Below are 6000 nucleotides of genomic sequence, written 5' to 3'. Positions count from 1 at the left end.
CTCAGTGTGAAAAGATGGATCTCAAAATCATACAGTCATTGTTGGAAAGGGTTCAAATTCACAGAAATGCTGAAAAACCAAAGAATTTGTGGAGCCTAAAGGATTTTTCTGAAGAACAGCAGGCAGTTTAACTGTTCAGCACAAACAAGGTACTCATGAACAACCATCACTAAACAAAAAAAACAAAAAAAAAAACAGATGTGGATTATTCAGCTTAGGTAACAACGAAGTATTAAGAACCAAGTGTATGTAAACTTTTGAACGGGGTCAAATAATTTTTTCTTGTGAACTATATGTAAACGTCTTTTATGTAAAATATCTTATTCAGGTTAGTACTAAATAAAAAATAACATGCATTTTGTATGATTCCTCCTATTTTAGTGAAATAATTAACATTTTGCAGATTCTGTAGTAGTAAATGCTTTTAAGTGCCGCGATCGAACCAATCAGAACCAAGTCATTCAGAAAGCATCTTACAGTACAGCAAATTTAGACCGATTCCTGGACGCCATGGTGCATCTAATTATGTTTGCCGGACTAAAGCACTGCTACAGTCCTTCGTGATGACAAAATACTTTCTGTACAAGGTCTTAATTAGGTTTGGACACAAGCTTTGTGCTTTGTCCAGCATGAAGGTCTTTCTATTTCCATTCTAAAGTTTCCTGCCCTCAAAAGTGCTTGAATGAAAACGCAGTTCCCAGAGATAAACACTCCAGTGGCCGTGAAAAGGCTGCCTTAGTCATTTCTCCCTCTGGTGACGTTTATTTCAGCGTATTAAGCCATGAGAAACCAGGAGCAGTCATTTTTCAGATGCAGTCTGAGAAGCTTCGAGAGCCTGTACTGACGCCGCACGCTGAGCTTTTCTGCTTGAAGATGGACGCATATGAACTCCACAACCTCTTAAGCACTAACTGGTTTCCAGAAGGCATATTAAAGGGTTTCTTAGTACAATGCATCTCGAGACAAACGGCGTCGTATTGTTGCATTCTGAGAAACCGAACGAGGGGAAATGAAGAGCTGTTTTGCTGATAAAATGGACTGGTTTGCGCGAACACAAAAACATGATCAAATTAAGCACTAATTACAGCTAAACCCAGATGGTAAATTTAGTTGAGTGTCTTTACTGAGTTAAAAGTCGAGATGAGCCCAAAGCAATTAAAAGCGGAGACAAATAAGGGAAAATGCACACAGACCCACATTAACCCACCATGCAAATGGAAAACAGATGATTGAGTTTGAGGACTTAATGGGACTCTGAAGTGCGAGCAATTTTATTTTACCTAACATGTTTTATGGCTGAGGTCAAATGGACCTAATATTTTAGAAATTATTATGGGTTTTGGTGCCCTCAAAAACAACTTCATGTGACTCAAATATTTGTCAGTATGTAAGATGTTTATTTTGTGATTAATAGTTTATTATCTTGCATATTATTAGTCAAATTTAAAAAAATCTTGGATATAAAATATTGATTTTAGTTTAAATAATTGAACAATTTTAGTTGCATTTAAGCTTCCACTAAGCAAAATAGTGCTAGCAACAACAAGTAGCGAACACTACAAAATTACCGTAGTATTAATACTTAAGTTCTCTGGAGTTTACACTACAAACCATTGAAAACCGGGAGCAGTTGCATTTTTATAAATCGTGAAAGTCCACATCATGATACGAGAGAAATGAAAGTAGTGCCGGTTTCAGTCACAACGAGCGGATTGATATTCAAACCCAGTCTCATGAGAAAACAACTATTTTCAATTACGTATTTATTTTTTACTTTTTCGTTATTTTGTTGTCACTTGGCCTGAGCTCACTTATATGCATTACAATATTAGATTATAAAAAAGTAACTCAATGTGTTACTTAGTTACTTTTTTATTAAAACGTTTTAACATTACTTTTGTATTACTTTTTGTCACCTTAACTGAGCCCCCTTTATATGCATTACAATATTGCATTATAAAAAAAGTAACTTATTGCATTACTTAGTTACTTTTTATGGAAAGTAATACATTACGTTACTTTTCGTCACCTAGGCTGAGCACTCTTTTATGCATTACAATATTGCATTATAAAAAAGTAACTAATGTCATTACTTTGTTACGGTTAATGGAAATTAATACATTACAATATTGCATTTTTAAAAAAGTAACTAATTGCATTACTTAGTTACTTTTCATGGAAAGTAATGCATAACGTTACTTGTGCATTACTTTTTGTCACCTGGGTTGAGCTCACTTATATGCATTAGAAATATAGTGCTATAAAAAAGTAACTAATTGCATTGCTTTTATACTTTTTATGGAAAGTAATCCATTATGTTACTTTCCATTACTTTTTGTCATCCTGGCTGAGCTCGCTTATATGCATTACAATACTGCATTATAAAAAAGTAACTTATTGTGTTACTTAATTGCCTTTTATAGAAAGTAATGCATTGCGTTACTTTTGCGTTACTTTTTGTCACCTGGACTGAACTCACTTATATGCATTACAATATTGCATTTTTAAAAAAGTAACTAATTGCATTACTTAGTTACTTTTCATGGAAAGTAATGCATAACGTTACTTGTGCATTACTTTTTGTCACCTGGGTTGAGCTCACTTGTATGCATTAGAAATATAGCGTTAAAAAAAGTAACTAATTGCATTGCTTTGTAACTTTTTATGGAAAGTAATCCATTATGTTACTTTCCATTACTTTTTGTCATCCTGGCTGAGCTCGCTTATATGCATTACAATACTGCATTATAAAAAAGTAACTTATTGGGTTACTTAATTGCCTTTTATAGACAGGAATGCATTGCGTTATTTTGCGTTACTTTTTGTCACCTGGACTGAACTCGCTTATATGCATTACAATGTAGCGATATAAAAAAATACCTAACATTAGGTAAGTAACTAATTAATTATGTTACTTTTGCATTACTTTTTGTCACCTGGACTGAACTCGCTTATGTGCATTACAATATAGCGATATAAAAAAGTAACTAATTGCAATACTTTACTTTCTATAGAAAGTAATGTATTACGTTACTTTTTGTCACCTGAGCTGAGCTTGTTTTTTTATATGCATTACAATATAGCGTTATAAAAAAATACCTAACATTAGGTAAGTAACTAATTAATTATGTTACTTTTGTATTACTTTTTGTCACCTGGACTGAACTCACTTATATGCATTACAATATTGTGTTATAAAAAAGTAACTAATTGCATTACTTTGTTACTTTTCATGGAAAGTAATGCATAACGTTACTTGTGCATTACTTTTTGTCACCTGGGTTGAGCTCACTTATATGCATTAGAAATATAGCGTTATAAAAAAGTAACTAATTGCATTGCTTTGTAACTTTTTATGGAAAGTAATCCATTGTTACTTTCCATTACTTTTTGTTATCCTGGCTGAGCTCGCTTATATGCATTACAATACTGCATTATAAAAAAGTAACTTATTGTGTTACTTAATTGCCTTTTATAGAAAGTAATGCATGATTGCGTTACTTTTTGTCACCTGGACTGAACTCGCTTATATGCATTACAATATAGCGATATAAAAAAGTAACTAATTGCAATACTTTACTTTCTATAGAAAGTATTACTTTTTGTCACCTGGGTTGAGCTCACTTATATGCATTAGAAATATAGCGTTATAAAAAAGTAACTAATTGCATTGCTTTGATACTTTTTATGGAAAGTAATCCATTATGTTACTTTCCATTACTTTTTGTCATCCTGGCTGAGCTCGCTTATATGCATTACAATACTGCATTATAAAAAAGTAACTTATTGTGTTACTTAATTGCCTTTTATAGAAAGTAATGCATTGCGTTACTTTTGCGTTACTTTTGTCACCTGGACTGAACTCACTTATATGCATTACAACGTAGCGATATAAAAAAAATACCTAACATTAGGTAAGTAACTAATTAATTATGTTACTTTTGCATTACTTTTTGTCACCTGGACTGAACTCGCTTATGTGCATTACAATATAGCGATATAAAAAAGTAACTAATTGCAATACTTTACTTTCTATAGAAAGTAATGTATTACGTTACTTTTTGTCACCTGAGCTGAGCTCGTTTTTTTATATGCATTACAATATAGCGTTATAAAAAAATACCTAATATTAGGTAAGTAACTAATTAATTATGTTACTTTTGTGTTACGTTTTGTCACCTGGACTGAACTCACTTATATGCATTACAATATTGTGTTATAAAAAAGTAACTAATTACATTACTTAGTTACTTTTAATGGAAAGCAATGCATTATGTTACTTGAGCATTATTTTTCGTCCCCTTGGCTGAGCTCGCTTATATGCATTACAATACTGCATTAAAGTAACTAATTGCATTACTTAGGTACTTTTTTGTGAAAAGTAATGCATTGCGCTACTTTTCCCTTACTTTTAGTCACCTGGGCTGAACTCGCTTATATGCATTACAATATAGCGATATAAAAAGTAACTAATTGCATTACTTTGTTACTTTTTATGGAAAGTAATGCATTACGTAACTTTTGCATTACTTTTTGTCACTTGAGCCGAGCTTGCTTATATGCATTACAATATAGCGATATAAAAAGTAACTAATTGCATTACTTTGTTACTTTTTATGGAAAGTAATGCATTACGTTACTTTTGCATTACTTTTTGTCACTTGAGCCGAGCTTGCTTATATGCATTACAATATCGCACTATAAAAAAGTATTAGCATTATTTGCTCTGCTGTCTATGCATGGTCAGAAAGCTCTTGAATTTCATTAAAAATATCATCATTTGTGTTCTGAAGCTGAACAAAGGTCTTTGGAATGACAAGAGAGTGAGTAATTAATAACAGAATTTTTATTTTTGGGTGAACTCTTCCTTAAAGGTACCTGTAATTACTATGTATATACCATGGTATGTGAACATGGTAATCCAACAGTAACATGATAGAGTACTATCTGATACTATCACTGTACTGTGGTACAGTACTCTTTTGTAAGGGGGGCCGGGGTAGGTCTTGTCATGCTGGAATGTGACTATATACAATCAGCTTCTCTATGCTACCCATTCAAAACAGTAATATTTCTAAACAATCATGTGTTTTATGGAAAGTCATTTTTTGTCAAGTGCTTCTGTATTGTATAAGCAGTTAAGAGCCATGAAATAGACCACATTTCATTCATCTAAACCATAAAGCAGCACATTCTTCCCCTCTCTCTTTTTCTCTCGCTGGCGTTGTCAGATCTAGGTCAGTCGATGCTGAATTCCCTCTGCGAGGCACATTGCACCTCAAAGGGCATCAGCTGAGAAACTCTCACTGCTCAAGACATAAAAGGACTAAAATCCCACATAGCATATGGACTTCCTTCTGTCTGACTCTCAAACACAGAGGAGAGGCCTTTGATTGGTCTTTTCTGTGATCAAATGTTACAGGATGGAGAGAAGTCTCGTCTGACTTTCACGACTCAACACTATAGCAGCAGAAAGGAAAAAATGTCTGTTTTTTTGTATTGATGCTTTAGTATTTTATGTATGTATGTATGTATTTAAAATAAATGTATTATTATCCTTTATTTATTGATATAGTGGTACTATTATTGTATTACCTGTTGTTTTTATACACACATATTTATTTTTTTATTTCAAAATGCATTATTTATTATAATTTTATCATTTTTTACTTATTTGTATTTTATTGGTGCTATTATTTCATTCACATCACTAGTACCTATTATTTAAATGAATACATTAATAATACTGTATATTTATTTTATTTTTCTCATTTGTTCTGTATAATTTATTTTATTTATGTTTATTTTAAATACTGGTAGTATTATTTTATTTATTTCACTGGTATCTGTAATGTGTATTGATGCTTTATTAATATTGTGTTGATTTATTGTAGTTTGTGTTTATTTATTAGTTTTTAGTTTTGTATTTAAAAGTGTTTAAAAGTTATTTATTATATTTGAATTTATTAGTTTTTTTAACTAATTTTATATATATATATA

The sequence above is a fragment of the Garra rufa genome, chromosome 25 (genome assembly GCF_049309525.1).
Source record: "Garra rufa chromosome 25, GarRuf1.0, whole genome shotgun sequence".
NCBI lineage: Eukaryota > Metazoa > Chordata > Actinopteri > Cypriniformes > Cyprinidae > Garra > Garra rufa.
Note: the sequence above shows the minus strand (reverse complement) of the source record.